The 24,919-nt window shown below is 32.4% G+C and overlaps 1 protein-coding gene and 1 long non-coding RNA gene across 2 annotated transcripts in view; one reads left to right on the forward strand and one right to left on the reverse strand.

Annotated features, from left to right (window-relative positions):
• The window catches only part of LOC105954506 (ATP-dependent Clp protease ATP-binding subunit CLPT2, chloroplastic), a 93,866-nt gene that overhangs the window by 46,564 nt on the left and 22,383 nt on the right, over nucleotides 1–24,919 (reverse strand). The window lies entirely within an intron of this gene.
• Nucleotides 2,218–3,839, forward strand: LOC148770683 (uncharacterized). Its single transcript, XR_016031271.1, has 3 exons — nucleotides 2,218–2,262; nucleotides 3,121–3,316; nucleotides 3,532–3,839. It is a non-coding gene; the product is annotated as an uncharacterized LOC148770683 (long non-coding RNA).

Consider the following 24,919-nt stretch of genomic DNA (forward strand, 5'->3'; position numbering starts at 1 on the left):
CTGTTCCTTGTAAGAATTTGATGTGCCAGAAAATGGACATTAACAAAATTGAGACTGAAAAAAATGCTAATATATATAACTCATCCATTGTTGTTTTTTTTTTTGGTTTTTGGGAGCTAAGCTAGTTCGACAATTGGTTGGGAATTAATATTAAGTTGGGTGACTTGTCAAGTTGGAGACCGGCGGTGACGGTCAAAATTTAGTTGAGAGTCAAAATTGCTTAATTACTGAAATTGGAGCTAAAATAAGGTTTACATCATGAAATTTGGGAGAATTAGGGTTTCAAGAGTTATGCGTACTTCTGATATATATAATAGAGTTTCCTTCGTTGCATATATAAGTGTTGATGAGCGAATATATTTGGAAAACAAAAAAATTGAATATCCCGTTTTTAAATAAGTTCTCTTGTCATGGGTGCTTTTGGAATTCAACCAAAAAAAAAAAAAAAAAGAAGGGTACGTATAATTTTTTTAGTGTAGATATGCACATAATATACATAAGGGAAAATTATCAAAAACTCCACATCTAGAAAATATAGTTAAGGAAAATTCCCCTCAAAAAAGTAATTAGAAAAAATCCCCTTAGCTAATACTCTACTTTGCCCATTAAGTTCCTAAAGGCGACAATTTCCATTGATGGTTTCCTTCGCAATGACCATCAACAAGAGTCAAGCTCAAACACTTTCCCACGTTAGTTTGTATCTACTCAGGCATGTATTCAACCACATTCAGTTGTATGTAGCACTCTCGAGAGTCAAGAGTAAATCTGGCATAAAGATCCTAAACAAGTCCGAATCCGGTGGATTATCGAGTTCTACTAGGAACATGATGCATAAAGAAGTATTTCAGGGTATATGAAGGTAAAGATCATGCATGCCATCGACAATTTATCTTATTATAACTATATTTTATCTTATTAATGTGTTTATGCTTTTTGTTTAGGTATATTTGCACGTCATTTTTTATTTCTAGCATATCCGTTGCAAACGCTTTTGGTAAGTACTATGATGTAAATGTTGTTTAATTATACATGATTATTGTAATTGTTGTTTCAGTAATGCATTGAACTGAATTCATGCGAAATACGTAAACTTTGCAGGTTAACTATGTACATTTTGATTTATATGGACCTACGAGATGGTACAATGCGTTTGGTTTCATTAATTTAGTTAGTTATAGCATTTTCATTTGGAAGATCATCTTACAATTTCAATTGATGGTTTCCTTCGCAATGACCATCAATAAGAGTCAGGATCAACCACTTTCCCACGTCGGTTTGTATCTACCCAGGCGTATAAAGAAGTATTTCAGAATATATGAAGATATATAACATGCATGCCATCCACTATTTATCGTATTATAACTATATTTTGTCTTATTAATGTGTGTATGTGCTCATTTTATTTATGTATATTTGCATGTGATTTTTATTTCTAGCATATTAGCTGCAGTCGCTTTTGGTAAGTACTATAATGTAAATATTATTTAATTACACATGATTATTGTGATTGTTGTTTCAGAAATGCATTGAACTGAATTAATGCGAAATACGTAAATTTTGCAGGTTAACTACTGTGTACTTTTTGATTTCTGTGGACCAGATGGTGCAATTCATTTAGTTCCATTAACTTAGTTAGTCTTAGTATTTTCATCTGGAAGACATGTCGAACAGATTAGTTATAGTATTTTCATCTGGAAGACATGTCGAACAGATTATTTTATGCTTAAGTTTAAAAAAAAATATAATATATTGCTTTGGTACCGATTTTTTTGTTTATCCAACATCTTAACTTATATTAGTTTTATATTTATTTTGAAATATTTTTCTTTACGACCCTAAATTATTGAATAGTGATTTTGTTCTCGAAGGTGAGCACCGTATATCGCACGGGTGAGATACTAGTCTTATCTAATTAATATAACGATAGATCGATGCAATAGGTGTTGGTTATTTTAGTAATTACTTGAAGTTGCTTTGCTTCACTTAATTATGTGAACTATACTTTTTGTCACTTACGAGGATATGTAGAAAAAGTTATGCATTAAATTATTTATACCGTTAAAATCTATTATGGGAAAAAAATAATTAATTTAGTTTTAAATTTTTCATGATTGTGTATTTATTGAGAATCTTGAAAAAGAAAATAAAATTAATGGCATTCTCTACTTTTACTACTATAAATATAAACACAGTAGTGAAATCATAAAATCACGTATTCAAGACTTAAAAGGATTCAAATACATTTATTTTCAGAAATTCAAGGTATGTTTTTGTTTTCCTTTTTTGAATTTTCTTAGAAGAAATCACTTTTTACATAACTAAGAATACATCTTTGAGTTCTTTTGCATGTGTGCAAAATTTGTTAGCTAGATTCATGATAAACATAAATATACGTTTGACTCTATATATACGTGATGTTTATTCATTTTTTTATTCATAAAATCAATAAATTTGTTTTACGTATCATATAATACATTTGTTATTCATGAATTTTATTATCAATGAATCGTTAAAATCAACATCCAAGGGCATTGTAGAGAATTGTTCTAAAATTATAATTAATCTAAAAAGCAACATATATAGATTTAATTTGAAAACACAAATTAGGCTAATTTTGACGATGTTGTAACTAACTATATATGTCTGTGAACCCTTTTGTTTTAAGTTTTCTAATAGTGACAAAGCAGAGGTTACGATCTAGTAAAAGTCATCGGGTGGTTCTGCACCATATATCTATACAAATAATCATTCACATCCACGAGCATACATAAACATGTGCGTTATTATATGTAGATCACTAACTTGTACAGGATCACCTGATATAGCGTCTACAAAACTAGCAGGGGCAGACCCGTGAAATATTTTAGGTGGGGTAAGCTTCAAATAAAAATAAGAAAAAATATAGGATAAGTAAATAAATGTAGTTTAATTCTTATCACATTAATATAAATAAATAAAAAAATACTATTCATACGTCCAAAACCAATACAATTATTTACAAGTTGTGCTCTATAATAATACCTTAATGAGTAAAACTCATCTATTATTGATTTTCACATATAAGGAATTACTTGGCGCATAAAGGATTGTGATTCTAATATTTTCTTGATATCATTCTAGAAATTTAAGGAATCAAAGATGTTTACTCAAGAAGAATTAATCCAATTTCATGGAGTCTTCCGAAACACACAAGAATTCTTAGAGATCGACTGCGGCTGTACAAATCCTAAATATGGCGACACGCCTGGAAAACTCAGAGTTTATATTGAAGGCAAAATCGAGATTGACTGCACTTGCATGGACAATTGTCCAAAAGGTATACATATATATGAATTCAATATCTCCTTCCTACAATAGTCGTTTAATAATGTGGATCGAGTGCATATATTCAGTTCATATTTTTTTGCACAAAATAACATATTTTAATCAACTAATAAAATACATGATATAATCAAGTTCTTTTACTTGAATATCGTGTTATTATGTGTGACTTCATTGAGTTAATGAGTTTTAATTAATTATATGTTGCAGTTAATATATCTCCAATTGAATTTGCGAGACATGCTGGGAGAACTAATGCACATAACAATTGGAAGAGCCAGATTTGGGTGTTTAGTCACGATGGGCATAAAATAGCTTTATGGAGGACATGTTTGCTGAAGTACCATACGCATACTTTCCAAAGACCTTTGCGCCAAGTAATTCATCGAGACGAGTTTCTACGTTGTTCTCAATGTAATAAAGAACGTAGATTTATTCTTCGGAATAAAGAGGGTATCAAGATCTACCATCAAGCTCAATTGCCAACAATAACTGGAGATGTTCAGATGTCCCAAACCACTCGTAAGTATTAACTTCACTCTCTACAAAGATGGAAATTACATATTAATTTATTGACAAATATACACATGCCGAATTGTTAATCATGGTCGTAGAAGTGTTTGAATCTTAATTTAAACAAAACTAGGTAGCCTATTGGTAAGCACCTTGCACATAGGACCTATTTCATCATGGGTTTGCGAGCTACCCGGTCTGAAATTGGGGAAGCAGTAACTATCCGACCTTCGGTAAGAAAAAAAATCTTAATTGTCATTCAATCATGAAAAATTGCACGTGCAAAACTTCATTGAGAAGTAGTTTGCATGCATGCATGAGGAATGTTAAATACAATTAGGCTCTACTCACAATGGATTATAGTTTATGTTAAAATGAAGATGTGCAACTATGTATTGGATAGACATCTTAATTATATTAGATAGCACTGATAGTTTACTTTGTAAACATGAAAAAAATAAATGAAAAATGAGATTAAAATCATAATTGGTCATTTGTTAATTTTTCTTTTCAATTTTCTAGGTTAACTTGCGATGATGCTGAGGAGCGAGGAAGTTGAAAAGTATGCAGAGGTTGTCCAAGAGATTCAAAATGTGGAGGTTTCGAGAAATGTGTGTTTCGGATGTGACTGGTGTCGGTTTGACGATTGCAATTGTCAAACATGTGTGGAATTTATAATCAACATGTGAAATTTATTTTGGGTCCATTTATATACACCCCTTATATGGAAAATATATATATATAGGGATAAGTCCACCCCTAAAATTCTTCCTTTGAGATACCCCCTGGAGAGGTAAAAGTACTATTATGCCCTTATGTGCAATTTTCGTCCAACTGCATTCAGCATTTTCACCAACTGTATTTAGCATTTGGACCTGCTTTTAGTATCTTTTGTACTGCATATATTATGATTTCTTTTTAATATTTTTTTATTCCTGTATATATATTGCACTATTTGTTTATTATTAGGGGTAATATGCTAGGAGCCCTTCAAACAAAACATAATTTGAACTAAATGACAAGTTTAAATCATTTTTTTAATTAAGTCCCTAATTTGAAATAATATATGCCTCATATCCCTAAAAAAAATTTAATCCCTATCTTACCCTTATACACTAAATCTTAAAAATTAATTATTTACGTTTCTCCGTCAGATCTCTTCTCTTCTTCTTCTTCTTCTTCTTCTTCTTCTTCTTCTTCTTCTTCTTCTTCTTCTTCTTCTTCTTCTTCTTCTTCTTCTTCTTCTTCTTCTTCTTCTTCTTCTTCTTCTCTCTTCTTCTCGCTTTCTCTGGCTCTCTCTCGCTCAATCTCACTCTCTCTCGCCCACCACTCCCTGCTTGAAGAAGGTGGTGGCTATGGCGACGACCATAGCGGTGGAGGCGGCAGCATGGGGAAGGTAGTTATGAAGGTAAGTAAGCGACGACGATGGGGAGCCGTTGTGGTCGTGCGGCGCTCGGAATTCGAGGGTGACGCTGGCCAGCGGCGGCGCTCGGAGTTAGAGAATGGTATCGGTGGCGCGGTGATGCTGGGGTAGATGATGGCGGCGTGGTTGGGGGTGGGTGGTATCCTTAGTGGCGTGGATGGGATGGGTGGCCTTGGGCGTAACAGATCTAGGGTTTGGTGGGTGGATTTAGGGTTTGGTGGGATGGATCCAAGGTTTATCGAGTTGATGTCTATGGGTTACTATGGGTGTCTGACGGCTAGGGTTAAAATGAGAGGCTAGGGTTTCAAGAATATGCTATCCCAGATGTCTATGGATTACTACGGGTTACTATGGATTACTACAGTTTCCTATGGGTGTCTATATGACTGAGACCGATTTTCTTTTTAAAATTCATAATTTTCAATATTACGTAGAAAAGAATGGAAAAAATAGATTCCTAATGAAAGAATACGAAAATGAATAATAATAATAATAATAAAAAGTAATGTGTTCTACGTAAAAAAATTAAAAAAAATGTTCGATGCAAAATGAAAATATTAAATGCATAATAAAAAATGATAAATGCAGTTTAAATATTATTTGGTGCAAATTTCATATTTTGTGCGTGGAGGGCATTTTTGGAATAAAATTTATAAAGGACGAAGCATTTGTTTAGTTAGACTTGTCATTTAGTTCTAATAAATTTAGTCACCAGGGACCTATATCCTAAGACTCCTTATTATTATTATATTTTTTTATACAAAATTTTTTTTTAATATTTCAATTTTTTTAATTTGTTTAATTTGTTTACTTTTTTTAATTTTTAATTTTTTTTAATTTTTAATTTTTTTAATTTTTAATTTTTGTAATTTTTAATTTTTTTAATTTTTAATTTTTTTAATTTTTTAATTTTTTAATTTTTTAATATTTTTTATTAATTCGAATTTTGGTAAAATTACTCTACTGAAAGTATACTACACATGACTACAGTGTACTACAAGTTCAATAGTCATGTATAGTTATATGTAGTAACGTACTATCTTTTTACTCTAAATTTCATCTACACCAACAACAAAATTCACAATTTGGATCTTCATATATAAATCAACTAACAAACAAAAAATAAAAAAACACAATTACATGCATATATTCTTCAAACATAAAAATATATTATTGTACATTAAAAAACCTATACATGTGACTTATAGTTATATATAGTGACATACAGTCTAGACTACTGTAACATGAATCTAACTTCACAAGGCACTTCACCGCATCTTATTCTCTGCATCTCATAAAATTATAATAAAAGCAAAACTTGCGACAAAAAAATACGAGTTAAAGAGTAAAATGGAACATGCGAGTTAGATTACATGAAAAATACAAAAAACATGAACTTTTTTTTTCTTTGATAAATTTACTGTACTGAAATCGACTACAAATGACTATAGTATACCACAAGTTCTATAGCAATGTATAGTTATATGTAGCCATGACTATACATGACTATATATAATTGTATATGACTACATATAACTGTATATTCACCTGACTCAAATTACCCATCTAAGTAACCACTACTCACTACTGATTAAGTTTCTACTACACACAAACAAAGCTCTCAAACATGAGGCATTTTAGATCGTCTTCAAATAAATACAAAAAAATAAATGACATATGATTTATAACAAAAATGAACAAGATAAGAGAGCAATTTTGAATACCTTAAATAGAAAAAAAGCATCCACGACATTACCAGAAAACATGGACATTTTGTAATAGAGCAAAAGTCACCAAGACATGCGAAAAAAGAAAAAAAAAAACATAAATAAACAACGAATTTTGCTTCAAATTTGAATATGCACACACACTATCACCTACTAATATACATACACATCACCAGCATATACTCCTCACATAACTCATACATAACTACATGTTACTACATAAGTTATATATAACTATATATTACGACATGTTACTACATAGGCATATATAAATATAAATTACTACATATTACATGACTATATATGACTACCAAAAGATTCATATCATAATAGAGCTAAAGGAACTATTATCAAGGATAATAAATAATTTTTTGGAGCTGTTATAAACCTTGGTTCAAAAGCAGCAAACTCAACTGAACTTGAATGTTTAGTCAACGAACCAATAACCTGCAATTTGAGACACCATTAAATCATTCATTACCCAAGAGAAACTACAATTTTGTGCCAACAAAAGATATATAAAATAAAATATAATAAAATAAAAGGTGAACAAAAAACACCTTTCTAGTTGATAGATTAACAACATGAACAGAACCATCAATTAATTAATTAAAATTAATTAATTAATTTCTTCAAATCCTTAAACAATTGCTGTACCGAATAGAGAAAGGGAAAGTTGAAAATCCAACTTCAGAAAGCAGCACACAAAACCTCATAAAATCAAATCATTCAATCAACACAGAAAATATTCTCTGCAAATTCTCATTAATTTTCTAATAAATTCGATTCTCTTTGATTCATTCGATGGAACCTACTTGTTGTAGGGCACTCCTAGCTAGAGATGACTTCGGGGCTGATGCCATCGCCGGGGAGAAGAGTGAGGTGTAGCTTTTCGACGGTGATGTGGCGGCGCAGCGAATGGTGGAGAGTTTGTGTTGCGCTTCTTCTTCCTCTTCTTTGTCGGTGCGAGATCGGCGAGAGAGAGTAAGAAAGAGGGAGAGAGAGAGAGAGAGAGAGAGAGAGAGAGAGAGAGAGAGAGAGAGAGAGAGAGAGAGGGGGGGAAGCCAAATCTGCGAGAGAGGGAGACAACGGCGCGGTGTGGGAACGTGTGAGTGAGGAGATAAGATTAGGAGATTAGGGCATATATTGAATTAAAACTAAAAGGGTAAAATAGGGTACTTCAAGTTGTCCAGGGGATCTCACTAATTAATATTAGAATTTGAGTTTTTAACTAGGAAGGAAAAATTTATTAATCCTCCTTATATATATTTTCAAAACTACGGGGTTGTCACTCATCTCCCCATTTATCTTTGTTATTTTACAAAATAATACTTTTTAACTACGCTCTTTATTACATTTAGAACAACGTAGATACTCATTTCGATAAATTGCTTGGCACAAAGGTCGTTCCAAAGTATGCATATGATTCGTACAGCCTATATATATTGGTATAAAGAAAATTAGAATCACAATCCTCTCTGTTTATCTAACTAAAACAATCTGGAGAGTATATATAATCAGTATTAATTAAAATATATACACACAAATAATTAATATATATAATTAATCTTGAGAATGTATATATACACACTAATAATTAATATTAATCAGAATATTAAATCTTTATTATATAAAATAAATAAATGTTAGGGCAAGGAAACCTAATAACATTTTTGTAATTATATATATATATTATTTTATCTGGTAATTTTCTAATTACGAAAAGTACAAAATGCAAACCAAACAGCCTGTTAGTTTTAATTGGCAATTAACTGGTAATTATATTATTGTCGTTGACAGTAAAATAACTGTCAACATAATAATATTACTGTCAACCATATTAATATTATTATTTTTTGAGTTTTTTTGTTTTGTTTGAGTTGTTGACGGAGTAACTTAATAAAATTACTGTCTGCGATTGTAATATTACTGTAAACACAATAATATTACCGTGGTTGGCAGTAATGTTACAGTAATATTACTGTCAACCACATCAATATTAATTCTTTTGCCTTTTTATTATGTTTACCTTTGTTGAACGCTCGGCGTATTAATATTACTCTAGTACACAATAATAATGACTTTTGTTGTGTTAATATTACTGTGCTAGAGATTAATATAACAATATTACTATGTTAAAGTGTATTATAGTTAATATTACTGTGTTTAATAGTAATATAGTTAATATTACTATCAACCACAATAATATTGCTGTTTAAACGAGGGCAAAAAGATGTTAAAGAAAACAAAATCGAAAAAGTCAGCTCAACGCCGGAAACCGGCGGAAAAATCAGGAAGGAAAAAATAAAAAAGTCAACGCCGGCGACGGACGAAATTATAATAAAATGTATGTTTTGGGTCAAAATTGAATAATTTGTGAAATTTGGAGTCAAATTGATGTTAAATTAAATTAAATGATGAAATTTGAGCATATTAAAATGTGAGGGGCTATTTTAGTTTTTTACAAACTTCTGGACAATGTGTGGACTTTTTTCTGAAAGAGTTTTTTGTCTGAACCCCTCTATGAATAAGTCCCATTTGATGAGTTTATTTGTAAAGTGACCATACATTAATTGGATAGTAGTTAACTAACTAGTCTTATATATAAAAGAAGGGGAAATATGCAATACACCCCTTATTTGAAAAATATTTTGAACTAAACCCAATTGACTTTAAAGACTTTTTTCATAACCCATATCCCAATCTAAATTAGTGAGACCCCCCTTACCAGCCGTGATAAGACTAAAGTGCCCCTATGTGTTAGTTTTAACCTAATACAATTTTATTTCTCTCTCTTTCACTCTCTCGATATTTCTCTTTGTTCACGCGTTCTCTCTCTTTTATTCTCTCGTTCTTTCTCTCTGTTCACGTTCTTTCTCTTTTTTTTTTTTTTTTTTTTTTTTTTTTGTCTTCTTCTTCAGATCTGTAAATGTCGGCCCATCGCCGGGGAGAAGAGTGAGGGTGTAGCTTTTCGACGGTGATGTGGCGGCGCAGCGAATGGTGGAGAGTTTGTGTTGCGCTTCTTCTTCCTCTTCTTTGTCGGTGCGAGATTGGCGAGAGAGAGTAAGAAAGAGGGAGAGAGAGAGAGAGAGAGAGAGAGAGAGAGAGAGAGAGAGAGAGAGAGAGAGAGAGAGAGAGAGAGAGAGAGAGAGAGAGAGAGAGAGAGAGAGAGAGAGAGAGAGAGAGAGAGCGGGGGGAAGCCAAATCTGCGAGAGAGGGAGACAACGGCGCGGTGTGGGAACGTGTGAGTGAGGAGATAAGATTAGGAGATTAGGGCATATATTGAATTAAAACTAAAAGGGTAAAATAGGGTACTTCAAGTTGTCCAGGGGATCTCACTAATTAATATTAGAATTTGAGTTTTTAACTAGGAAGGAAAAATTTATTAATCCTCCTTATATATATTTTCAAAACTACGGGGTTGTCACTCATCTCCCCATTTATCTTTGTTATTTTACAAAATAATACTTTTTAACTACGCTCTTTATTACATTTAGAACAACGTAGATACTCATTTCGATAAATTGCTTGGCACAAAGGTCGTTCCAAAGTATGCATATTGTTAGAATTTATTTCGTGCAGATATAAATTATTTGTGTCAGATTCAGTTTTTCGTTACTGTTGCGTGAAGAGTTGCAACAGTTCGTGAAGCAGTTCGTAAAAACAGAAATAAACGAGACACAAATTTTAATGTGGTTCGGATACAATTGTACCCTACATCCACGGGGACCTGCAAATAAAATTTACTAATTTTTAGTTTTACGAATACAATAATAGGACTTAATCAAAATACAAAGACTCCCTCTTTGTTGACGCCGTTCTTGTATACTACGCTGAATTATAAATCTTCAATTTGCAGCACGTCTCTTGCTCCGCACGGTTGAACTCCCTTCAACGCTGAATCACTCAGTCGGCGGATCGATCTCCTCCCGAGATCTGTTTAAGCCCCTCTCCCGAAGAACTGATTTTCTTTTTGTATAGAAAAAGCAAACTTGTGATACTCCTTGAATCTTGGTGTCTTCACCACAAAGCCTTGAAGCCGATATATTTCTATGAAAATCACGTATCACGATGGAACTATAAAAACGAGAGCCAATGATATTTTCTCTGTGGATTTCTCTCGATAAAAAGACGTCAATAAAATAACGAGAGTAACGAAATATATCCTGTGTATATGTTTCTCTCCAATAAGACGTATGGCAACAAAGAAAACAGAGGTATGTTTTCTCCAAAAAGAACGTCAAAAAACTAACGTGTATTTTCTCCACTTTTATAAGCCTCATGAAAGAATCCTACAAGAGTCCAACATAAAAAAACGTATCAGGCATATTAGGATATAAATCTTATTAAAAGATATTAACTCCTATTCAAACACTAATTCCCACAATTAATAAAATACTAATTAAAATACTAAGGAAATAAAATCCATTATGTTAGGGATTCTTATTCACGTAGGAGAATAAGTTGGAAAATAAGAAAACTCTTTGTATAAAGATAATTCCTAATATTAATCAATTAATGACAAATTAAAAAAGAATTAAAACACAAGGAAACTCCCCTTCTTATATCACGGCATATCTAGACTTGTGGTACAACTCTTTTACACGTTTCCTTGCAAAGTCAGAATCCAAAGGATTCTAACAATCTCCCCCTTTATCGTTTATTGATTATAATCATTTTCTCCCCCTGAGTAAAATAACCTGAAAATAATACAATCAGTAACGATTAGATGGAAGAAAATAAAACTAAAGATCATCATCAACTCTTTTCAACAAGAGTAGCATCAACTGCTGTAATAGTAAGTGCCACAGTTTCAGCAACTGCTCCCACAGTAGTGGCTTCGGCAGGTGGTTCACAACGGAGTCAGCTCCCCCTGCATGTGTATCTCCCTCTGTGAATGATCCTTAGGCAGCTCCTCTTGTAAATGACTTCATTCTTGTGAAGATCTAAACCAATTAATGACAATAAACACAATATTAGAAAAAATGAAATTCCTTCTCTTTTGAATACACACGTTCAGGTGTTAGTGTGGAGAGATAATTTATATCTTCTCAAATTATCTAATGAGATAACTAAGGAAAATATGTTCCTCATATTAATACACATCTCCACAGAATTCCACTTGGTGTTGTGGACTTAGAATCCCACCGAGATTCTAACACTCTCCCCCTTTGGCATTGATTGGTCAGAATATTTACTCCCCCTAAATATGTGATACCTGCATGAACAAGGGTTAGCAAATTCAGAATAACATCGGCACATATAAACTGTTGCAACAGTTTATCAAACAGTTCACCAGATAGTGTAAACCGTAAATAAACCATAGTTCCAAAATAAAAGCAGATAATTCGTTCAGATAAGCACGAGTTAAAAGGATATGCAGTAGCAGAAACAACTTCTCTTCACAATGCTTATTATTTGTCCTATATTTCTGCCCAGCAACTGTCTCATGCACTGTTTCAACAGTTGTCTGAACTCCCCCTGTGTTCATGCCATCGTTACTGTTCTTTTCTCCTGTTCTTTTCTCCCCCTTTCTGGGCAATCACCATGCAGAGATAACTCAACATGGACTAATGATCTTGATGATTCAAGCAAGCTGTTCAAACACTTAACAAAAAGATCAAAACGAAGAGAGAATCTTGGAAGGAAGTGAGAAGAATCACTATACATAACGTGCACAGAAAATCACAAACTCACAAGCTCAATACCACACGATAATTGCAATGCGAAAATCAAAGGATAGTGATATCAAATCCAACATTAAATAGCAAAGACTACAGACTTTGCCAAACTTCATAAGAAACGTGGAAATGTGAAGAGTAAGCCCAATCGATCCGGTTGCAACAAAAAAAATCAAATTTAACCGGCACATAAACAAAAATCCCGTCTCTCTCTCTCCTTTTTTTTTTTTTTTTTTTTTTTTTAAATAATGCCTAATGCAGTACAAAAAGTAAACATGAGAAATAGACATGAGTGAAGAGACATATGTGAATAGGATACTGCATGGACAAACAAAACATATGGGATTTATCTTCACATTCACGATAAGCGCAATCCCCAAAAATCCGACTGCCAATGCAACCAATAAACTTAATAATCCCAAGTCAAACACAAAGATGCTCTTATTAGGTAGCGTACACACACGTCTAATGGTAGCTTTTTCCCATGAAAAATAGAGCAATTAAAAGGAACGAGATTATGTTGGTCGTGCAATGTGTAGTCCCCTGGGCTTTCTAATTGAGCTTTGTAGTAAGTGTTCGGTCAAGTGGTTTACTGGCTCGACTCAACTAGGCTTCGAACTATTCACTGACCATATATATAATTTATATTGGCCGTGCAATGTGTAGTTCCCTGGGCTTTCTAATTGAGCCTTGTAGCGAGCTTTCGGCCACGTGATTTACTGGCTCGACTCAAAAAGGCTTCGAACTATTCACTGACCAAATGGTTATAGATATATATATATTAATAACAGTAGTTCAAGAGTAGCTTTCACTCATTAAAAGAGGCAGCTTTTCCCTATAAAAACATCCAACCATGACAAGACTATTCAGAGAAATAAATAAGTTGGAGCCTTTTAAGTAATCATTTTGGGAATTGGTGAAGTTCTACCCCACAAAATTTAGAAATACACGAAGTATCAAATTCACATTTGTCTCAATCATATGCAGTATGCTTAATGCAGGTCCTATATGAGATGCAAAAACATATGAAGTGTCCTACCTCTAAAAGTTGCAAGTCTGGACACACAGACTGTTGCAACAGTTCATGCAACTGCATCAGATTAAACAACATAAATTCCAAGCGATTTTCGCAAGGAATCAAATTTCTGTGCATCAATGGTTTTTGCAAAAGCATCAGTTAATTCATTCTCCGTTGCACCATAATCAATTGAGACAACCCCCTTTTCGACCAAGCCCCTTATGAAACAATGACAAATATCAGTAAGCTTAGTTCTCGAATGCTGAATAGGATTCATAAACTTATTTTTCGCATTCAAATTATCACAATTCAGATTACCAAGTTTTTTATTCCCAAAACTAGCTTTGTCACCAGAACTGTTGGAACAGTTAGTACTATCATCACATGAGTTTAAAGAAGTAATGGCAGATAAACAATTAAGATCAGACTTCTTTACCCAGATTTTTTGTTGAGTTTTATTCACTAAATCAACCTTTATCTTGGGTTTTTGAGACGACACAAAAGTGTGATCAATTTTAGCGGAAAGTGGTGAGCGGGCCATTATTCTTTTAACCATTTTCAAGTACTTAAAACACCTGGGTCGTATATGACCAGAAACATGACAAAAATGACAGGTAGGAACAAAAACTTTTCTTTGAAATGGCTGTGTTGGTGCAACTGTCGCAACAGTTTGTGAAACAGTGGATTGTTTAACAAAATTGATTTTTCTTTTTGGATCTTCTTTCTGTTTCAATGCATCATTAGATAGCTGATTACCCCCTATACCTATACGACAGTAGTTCGGCTGATTTTTGTTCAAAATTTCATTCAAAGTTACTCTACCAGTATTAAACTTAGAAATAACATCTTGGGTTTGAGCAAATTTAGCCTGCAAGCTATCTATTTCTCTACTGGAAGAAATAACATTTTGTTCAAGAGTAGAAATTCTTACCTTTAACACTTTATTTTCCTCTATGAGAACATGCTTATCATTTTCAAGGCGCTTATTTACCTCAGATACTTCAAGCCACTTCCGGTACATTTTTTCATATACATCTTTCACCTCTTCGAGGGTTGGCTCTTCATCATCACTACTGCTCTCAGATTCACCTGCAAAATTAAATGATGAAGTCAGACTATTTTCCTTATTTAAAGATAATTCATCATACCTGAAATCTGTCGGACAGACTGTTGCAACAGTTCGTCCCTCGGTTCTGCTCATCGAAGTAGTGCCGCTGAATGCCATAAAGTTAGTGGTTTGATCTCCTTTGTTGTTCTCATCCTCATCACTGTCCTCTTTATCACTCCAAACAGTGGTGAGTGACATCTTGTTTTTCTTCAAAGTGTTCGCACACTCGGCCTGAATATGTCCAAAACCCCCACACTCTCGACATTGCTTTCTCCTAGACTTTGCATCACCAAAATAACCATTATTAGAAAACTTTTTAAATTTGTTAGGGTTAACAGACTTACCTGATTGAGAGGAATTTTCTCTATTTTCAATTTTTTGACGCAGGCTTTCGAGGTTATTTGACATAATTGCTAAGGATTCTTCAACATCAATGTCACACTCATGAAATGTTTGGCCTTGTGAGATGCCATGGGAAGCTTCAGCTTGGAATGCCACATTCTTCACCTTTTTCTTTTCTCGAATATTTGCTCTAAAATTCATTTCTTGGGTTTGCAGTTTACCCATGAGTTCATCTAGCTTCAGTGTGTTGATATCTCTCACTTCTTCGATTGCTGCAACTCTGTAGGCGAATCTTTCTGGTAATGAACGTAGTGCCTTTCTTACCAACTTTGTTTCCGAGTATTGTTCACCTAGTGCATACGATTCATTTGAAATATCACACAGCTTAGCGTGGAAATCAGCAATCGTCTCGTCCTCCTCCATATGAAGACTCTCAAATCTCGTGGCTAGCATCTGCAGCTTAGATGTTTTAACTGTTGATGTGCCTTCATACGTCACTTGTAGGATCTCCCATGCCCTTTTTGCTGATTCACATGATGCTATCAGTTTGAACTGATTGTCACCAACGCCACTGAAAATTGAGTTTATCGCCCTTGAGTTGTAATTGGCAAGTGATATCTCTTCATTAGTCCATGCTTCTTCTGGTTTTACCGTTTGCATACCATCCGTTCCTTTAGCCATGGGTGGGGTCCAACCAGTCACGATAGCACGCCAAGCTCGTTCATCGACGGACTTGATGAACATCTTCATCTTCGATTTCCAGTAAGAGTAATTTGATCCATCCAAGAGAGGTGGTCGTACTGTAGACGCTCCTTCACGATGAAACATATCTGCACAAAACAAATTAAAAAATTAAATCCCAAAATCTCACTAAGTGTATCTAGTGACAGGCTCCTGATACCAATTGTTAGAATTTATTTCGTGCAGATATAAATTATTTGTGTCAGATTCAGTTTTTCGTTACTGTTGCGTGAAGAGTTGCAACAGTTCGTGAAGCAATTCGTAAAAACAGAAATAAACGAGACACAAATTTTAATGTGGTTCGGATACAATTGTACCCTACATCCACGGGGACCTGCAAATAAAATTTACTAATTTTTAGTTTTACGAATACAATAATAGGACTTAATCAAAATACAAAGACTCCCTCTTTGTTGACGCCGTTCTTGTATACTACGCTGAATTATAAATCTTCAATTTGCAGCACGTCTCTTGCTCCGCACGGTTGAACTCCCTTCAACGCTGAATCACTCAGTCGGCGGATCGATCTCCTCCCGAGATCTGTTTAAGCCCCTCTCCCGAAGAACTGATTTTCTTTTTGTATAGAAGAAGCAAACTTGTGATACTCCTTGAATCTTGGTGTCTTCACCACAAAGCCTTGAAGCCGATATATTTCTATGAAAATCACGTATCACGATGGAACTATAAAAACGAGAGCCAATGATATTTTCTCTGTGGATTTCTCTCGATAAAAAGACGTCAATAAAATAACGAGAGTAACGAAATATATCCTGTGTATATGTTTCTCTCCAATAAGACGTATGGCAACAAAGAAAACAGAGGTATGTTTTCTCCAAAAAGAACGTCAAAAAACTAACGTGTATTTTCTCCACTTTTATAAGCCTCATGAAAGAATCCTACAAGAGTCCAACATAAAAAAACGTATCAGGCATATTAGGATATAAATCTTATTAAAAGATATTAACTCCTATTCAAACACTAATTCCCACAATTAATAAAATACTAATTAAAATACTAAGGAAATAAAATCCATTATGTTAGGGATTCTTATTCACGTAGGAGAATAAGTTGGAAAATAAGAAAACTCTTTGTATAAAGATAATTCCTAATATTAATCAATTAATGACAAATTAAAAAAGAATTAAAACACAAGGAAACTCCCCTTCTTATATCACGGCATATCTAGACTTGTGGTACAACTCTTTTACACGTTTCCTTGCAAAGTCAGAATCCAAAGGATTCTAACACATATGATTCGTACAGCCTATATATATTGGTATAAAGAAAATTAGAATCACAATCCTCTCTGTTTATCTAACTAAAACAATCTGGAGAGTATATATAATCAGTATTAATTAAAATATATACACACAAATAATTAATATATATAATTAATCTTGAGAATGTATATATACACACTAATAATTAATATTAATCAGAATATTAAATCTTTATTATATAAAATAAATAAATGTTAGGGCAAGGAAACCTAATAACATTTTTGTAATTATATATATATATTATTTTATCTGGTAATTTTCTAATTACGAAAAGTACAAAATGCAAACCAAACAGCCTGTTAGTTTTAATTGGCAATTAACTGGTAATTATATTATTGTCGTTGACAGTAAAATAACTGTCAACATAATAATATTACTGTCAACCATATTAATATTATTATTTTTTGAGTTTTTTTGTTTTGTTTGAGTTGTTGACGGAGTAACTTAATAAAATTACTGTCTGCGATTGTAATATTACTGTAAACACAATAATATTACCGTGGTTGGCAGTAATGTTACAGTAATATTACTGTCAACCACATCAATATTAATTCTTTTGCCTTTTTATTATGTTTACCTTTGTTGAACGCTCGGCGTATTAATATTACTCTAGTACACAATAATAATGACTTTTGTTGTGTTAATATTACTGTGCTAGAGATTAATATAACAATATTACTATGTTAAAGTGTATTATAGTTAATATTACTGTGTTTAATAGTAATATAGTTAATATTACTATCAACCACAATAATATTGCTGTTTAAACGAGGGCAAAAAGATGTTAAAGAAAACAAAATCGAAAAAGTCAGCTCAACGCCGGAAACCGGCGGAAAAATCAGGAAGGAAAAAATAAAAAAGTCAACGCCGGCGACGGACGAAATTATAATAAAATGTATGTTTTGGGTCAAAATTGAATAATTTGTGAAATTTGGAGTCAAATTGATGTTAAATTAAATTAAATGATGAAATTTGAGCATATTAAAATGTGAGGGGCTATTTTAGTTTTTTACAAACTTCTGGACAATGTGTGGACTTTTTTCTGAAAGAGTTTTTTGTCTGAACCCCTCTATGAATAAGTCCCATTTGATGAGTTTATTTGTAAAGTGACCATACATTAATTGGATAGTAGTTAACTAACTAGTCTTATATATAAAAGAAGGGGAAATATGCAATACACCCCTTATTTGAAAAATATTTTGAACTAAACCCAATTGACTTTAAAGACTTTTTTCATAACCCATATCCCAATCTAAATTAGTGAGACCCCCCTTACCAGCCATGATAAGACTAAAGTGCCCCTATGTGTTAGTTTTAACCTAATACAATTTTATTTCTCTCTCTTTCACTCTCTCGATATTTCTCTTTGTTCACGCGTTCTCTCTCTTTTATTCTCTCGTTCTTTCTCTCTGTTCACGTTCTTTCTCTTTTTTTTTTTTTTTTTTTTTTTTTTTATCTTCTTCTTCAGATCTGTAAATGTCGGCCGCCGGAGTCAACAATATCTTTCAACGCTGCCGGCCGAACCCGTTGTAGGAGGCCCTCCTCCGCCGATGTTGGAGATCGTCTCCACCCTCGTCGAACACCACCACATCGACGCCTGGTACAATTGGCGGCGGCGCCTCCCCCACCTTGTCGCCGCCTCCGTCGGATTTCTACATGGAGATTTCCCTTCTCTCGAAGTTGAATACCAATTTATACTATATTAACTGGTAAATTTTATTTTTTTATTTTTCTCGAATTAATTGTCGAACTAGCAATGGAATATGTTATGGATCTGAATTTCAGTTCTATTATTGGTTTGTTATTCTGCATATTCTGAATGTTTAGATCTGGAAAACCCATTGAATTACGAAATTAGTCGGTTGTAGTGCTCTGTATTTAACAGAGTAGTCATATTTGACAGAGTAGTCATGTTTAACAACTTAGTTATATTTGTTCTTTTTTTTCATAGTGTTGCATATGTTCAACATTCAAAAGTGTAGTCATATTTAACACACAAGATCAAACGGAAGATTAAGTGCAGTCGGTGCAACTGAGTTGGATACCGCAACAAAAAAACATGTTCGATAGCCATTGTTGAAAGATCACATTAGTTATTTTTTGTTTTTTTTAGTCATTTTTTTTTTCTTTTTGCAATGTATTTTGCTATTAATATTGCAAGTTTTTTCAAGTGCTGATTACTTGTAGTCACATTACGCAGAACCTAGTCACATAATAGTCATATTTTCACTATCATGTTCAGTCACTGTTATACAAACCGTAGTCACATAATAGTCATATTCTCTCTGTTTTTGTTAAGAATCATGCTTCTACTGTCCGTTAATTATAATGTTTTACAAAGCACAGTCACATTCACATAATAGTCATATTCTTACTGTTATCTTGTCCGTTAATTATAATGTTTTACAAAGCACAGTCACATTCACATAATAGTCATATTCTTACTGTTATCTTAATAATTATGCTTCTACAATAGTTTAATTACACTGTTATATACAGCGTAGTCACATAATAGTCATATTCAACTATAGTCATATTCGGAGTTGTAAATCTGTCGAGAAAAAAAAATTCAATTTTTTTTTAAAAAAAAATTAAAAAATATATTTTTTATTAGAAAAAATATTCAAAATATAAATAAATAAGCTAAAAAATCCGAAATAATAAAAAAATATAAAAAAATCATTTTTGTTTTTGATTTGGTAGCAAATGTTTAGGAATTTGGAAGCATATTTTTAGGAATTAGATTATTGTTATGGAAAGAGAGAAAAAAGGAATAATTGAGACTAATTATGCTAATTGACATAAGGGTAGAATTGGAAATACAAATTCAAGGGGTTTATCACAAAGAAAGATTTAAGGGGTGGACATATCACCATTTATTAGCTATATGAGGGGTTTATTGCTAATGATCCCATAAAATAAAGAAACGCTAGGCCAACCCAAAGAAACCCTAATGTCATATTTGTAATTTGTTTTTTTTATCATATTTTTATTAGTTTTTTATCTCCTAAATATTATTTTTGATTTTTATCATATTTTTGCCTCCTATATATTATTTTCATTTTAATCTCCTAAATATTTTTTAAAATATTATTTTCCATTTTTATCAAATTTTTATCTCCTAAATATTATTTTAAATGATATTTTTTATTTTTATCATATTTTATCTCCTACTTATTATTCTAATTATTATTTTCGTATTTTATCAACTTTTATCTCATTAACATTATTTTAAATATTATTTTCGATTTTTATCAAATTTTTATCTCCAAAATATTATTTTAAATTTTATTTTTCGATCAGATTTTCATCTCATAAATATTATTTTAAATATTATTATCGATTTTAATCAAAATTTTATCTCATCGATATTATTTTTGATTTTTATCAGATTTTTATCTCCTAAATATTATTTTCGATTTTTTTCCCGAACTAGTCTAATCACTCTTATTTTCATCCATAAATATCTCTAATGCACAACCAATTAAATCTCCTAAATATTATTTTATCTCCTAATTTTCAGCCATAAACATCTCAACAGTAAATATTATTTTTTGATGACAAAATACTAACTATCATATTCCGAAAGACGGACGATTCCGAAAGACTTCCCTTAGGACTCTCAACACTTTCAACTTCTCTCTTCCACTTCGACACGTTTGTGTTTTCTCTTCTTATTTATATCCCATCTCTCAACTTCTTCACCCAGTTTTATCGCTCCCCGTTTCTACCAAATGTTTGTGGCTTCATAAAAGGTTAGCTATTTTGCAATTTGTTTTCTCTTCATAGTTCATAATAAATCTGATTTTCGATTTTTACAAAAAAGGGTAAATAAATCTTATTTTCATCCCTAGCAGATTTTGTGACATCGTTTTGCAGAATGTCTGCAACGTTTGAGTTTTATTTCTTCCCTACCTAAGGCTTCTTCTTTTGGTAACCCGACTTTAGATTTTTTGTCTTATTTTCTTCTTCATCCTATTGACTGTGTGGTAATTAGTTTGCATCTTTTTCCATCATGGCTGATAGGTAATTTCATTTTGTTAAAGTATGTGTTTCATTAATTTATACCAAAGATTTCAAATTTTATGTATAACAATTATTTCATTTTATATGTTATTGGACATGTTATTGAAAGGGGTGATTTTAGATAATTACAAAAAATGGGCAGAGCCACACGCTATTGGAAGTCGGCCTTCAAGACTTATTGTTTGTATGCTACATTTAATTTATTGTTTATATTTATTTTTGCTTCTTAATTTTCCAATTGTTAATTCCAGTGGCAAAATATGACCAAAACGAGGCAGTGGAGAAGGACTTAGTTTCGATGCAAGATGTATAGATGGCATTTTACGATGGTATGTTGTCGATAGTTTAGTTTTGATTATGTTAACTAAGTTATTAAATCTAATTACTTTTAAGCTCAACATGAAGGACATAGTTGATGATTTTGTTCCTGGTTCAAATTTTCAATCTGCTGGAATTAGCTGATTCAATTCATTTGGAAATTATTCTACAGTAAAATTATTTGCTTTTTTTTTTTTTTTTTTTGCGTAGTATAGTTAGTAATGTTCCACCGATGAATTATTAATAAATGATTATAATATAATTTTGATCATACGATACATCAAACGCTTATTAATATTCTTACAACATCAAAACAATGCAATTTGTTGTCCTGTGCATCGCACATGTACAATTACTAGTTAATTAATTAAACAAGAAAACTGACATATACAAATTTAGGGCAAATGGCCAAGAGGGATATGACAAGGGACTTAAATGCACATTAGTCTAAAAAAAAAAAAAAAAAAAAAAAACAGTCTTTCAAATAAACCCATCACCATGTATTTAGTCTAAAATACCCTCCATAATATATTTTTTTTATCAATTACATCCATTATACTCTAACTTCCTTAGGATTACACATTGACCCCGAATTTAAACAAATATATCACATTAATCCATTTAAAGTTTTTTTGATTTTTTTTTTGGAAAATACTTTTTTGTTTTGAATTTTTTTTTTCCGGCCAGATTCCGGCGTTAACGTCTTTTTTTCTGAATTTTTTTTCCACCGGTCAACCGCCGTTGACAGCAAGTCTCCGCGTTGACTTTTTTTTTTGTTCTTAGAAAATTTTATTTTAGTTAATATTACTGTCTTGGGTGCTAAAGTACTGTCTGAGACAGTAATATTACTGTTTGGGACAGTAATATTATCAATATTATTTTCCCGAACTGTAATATTACTATACCAAACAGTAATATTATGGTCGGAGACAGTAATATTACGGTCGGAGACGGTAATATTGCTGGCCAAGACGATCAAATTAATTAATGCAGTAAAATTACTATCTCAGACAGTTAAATTTCTGTTTGGGATAGTAATTTAGCACCCAAGATACTTCTATTAATTTAATTATTTAAAAAAAAAACAGTCAATTAAAAGTTAAATTACTGTCTCCGACAGTTACATAACTGCTAGAGACAGTAACTTAGCAGTCAAGACAGTAATATTAATTAAAATATTTTTTTTAAGAAAAAAAAAATCAACGCCGGAGACCGGCGGTCTCTGGTGGTGGCGGGTCAAAATTGGTTAATTGGTGAAATTGGACTAAATTGGGGTGTAAATCATGAAATTGGAGATGAATTGAGTTTCAAGGAACTGGGGGTAATTTTTGTATATGCAAAAGGGTTTTCCTTATTTGCAAATAAATTTGAATGAACTAGAAATATTTAAAAGACGAAAAGTTTCTTTTTTTAATTAAGTGTCATTGTCATGGCCCTTTTTTCTATTAACCCACAAATATATTACTAAATAATAACTATTTCTTTTATAGGTTTTTGTGCATAAGTCCCCAACCAAACCATCTTTATTATTCGAAGTTTAGGGGATATATCTTTTTCAGCAACAAACTCCTCCCTTTAATATTTATTATAAATAAAAAAAACATTCATGAATATGCCAATTTACCCCAAACCCTTTATACCCAATTCTTAATTGTACCCCCGGTTTAATCAATTTTGTCCACAAAAATCCAACTTTCTCCGGCGTTGACTTTACCTTTTTTTTTTCTTTCTTTTTTTTGAAAAACCTTTTTTCCCTGAAATTTTTTTCCCTGGGTCTCTGGCGTTGACTTTTTTTTTAATTGAGTAATTTTGTTTTTTCTTAAAAAAAATATTTTAATAAATATTAATGTCTTGACTGCTAAATTACTGTCTCCGGCAGTTGTTTCACTGTCGGAGACAGTAATTTAACTATTAATTGACTTTTTTTTTTCTTCAAAAATATTTTAATTAATATTACTATATTCGTTGCTAAATTACTGTCTCCAACAGTTATGAAACTGTCGGAGACAGTAATTTAACTGTTACTTGACTTTTTTATTCTTAATAAATATATTTTTGATTAATATTGTTGTATTTGTTGCAAAATTACTGTCTCTAGCAGTTATTTAATTGTCGGAGACATTAATTTAACTGTTAATTGACTTTTTTATTCTTAAAAAAAATATGTTTAATTAATATTACTATATTCGTTGCTAAATTACTGTCTCCAGCAGTTATTTAACTGTTGGAGATAATAATTTAACTGTTAATTGACTTTTTTTTTCTTAAAAAAAATGATTTTAATTAATATTACTGTCTCTGCTGCTAAATAACTTTCTCAACCAGTAATTTAACTGTCTTAGACAATAATATTAATAATATTGCTATTCGGGAAAATAATATTCATAATATTACTGTCCCAAACAGTAATATTACTGTCTGAGACAGTAATTTAGTAGCCAAGACAGTAATATTAATTAAAATGTTTTTTTCTAAGAAAAAAAAAAATCGAAAAAAGAAAAAAAAAAGTCAACGCCGGAGACAGGCGGTCAACGGTGGTTAACCGGCCGGAAAAAAATTTCAGGAAAAAATCGTTCAACATGGCAGAGGAAGACTTCACATGGGAAGACTATGGAGATTTTCAGAGGCGTTATCCACCATTTTTCCTTGAGGACAAGGACATTTTGAGAAGAGGGAATTGTTACGTGCAAGAAAAATGGCATCCAGATTAAGAAAGAAGAAGAGCTCAGCCCATGCATAGCTCAACCCATGCATCTTAATTATGTTCGATAATTACAGAGTTATAATTACTTTTGTAGGGTAAAGTCTTATTGAGTCAAAACGCATTTCATGAACGCGTTTCTTTTAGTAGTAGCAGTAGCGTTTATTATATTGTTTACTTTGTAACGGCGAATGAGGGAATGACACGCGGCAACCGAGGAGCTGACTTCCAGCTCATACTCAACAACTTAGAGTCGTGTTTGATTCTCACGTTTTCTATTTATATCCAGCACTTTCTATTATTAGGGTTATACATATAGTAACTTTGAGCATGGAGATGGCAGTTGATATTGTGTTGTCTATCTTCCTCTTCTCCGAGCGTCTTAAGTGTGTGTTGAACTTAACCTTCGAAGCACTTTCTGTGTTAGAGCTTCCCGGGTGGTTCTTGTATCCGTTATTTCATATCTATATAATTCCATCATTTTCGCAAGTTGCTTGTTATTTCTATATTTGTTTTCTGGACCGTTGCAGTTGGTATCAGAGCCGTCGATCCTCGGCGGCTCGGGAACACGAGTAGAAAGGTGTAGTTATGGCAGAAGGAACCAGATACGCTGAGCTGCGCAAGGAGATGGATTAACTAATGGACCAGATCCATTCTCTGGCAGAGAGCAGTGATAAGAGTAGAGAGGAGAGTAGCAGACATATGCAAGAAATGCGTGCG

The sequence above is a fragment of the Erythranthe guttata genome, chromosome 5 (assembly GCF_056151865.1).
Source record: "Erythranthe guttata isolate IM_541 chromosome 5, IM_541, whole genome shotgun sequence".
NCBI classification, from domain to species: Eukaryota; Viridiplantae; Streptophyta; class Magnoliopsida; order Lamiales; family Phrymaceae; genus Erythranthe; species Erythranthe guttata.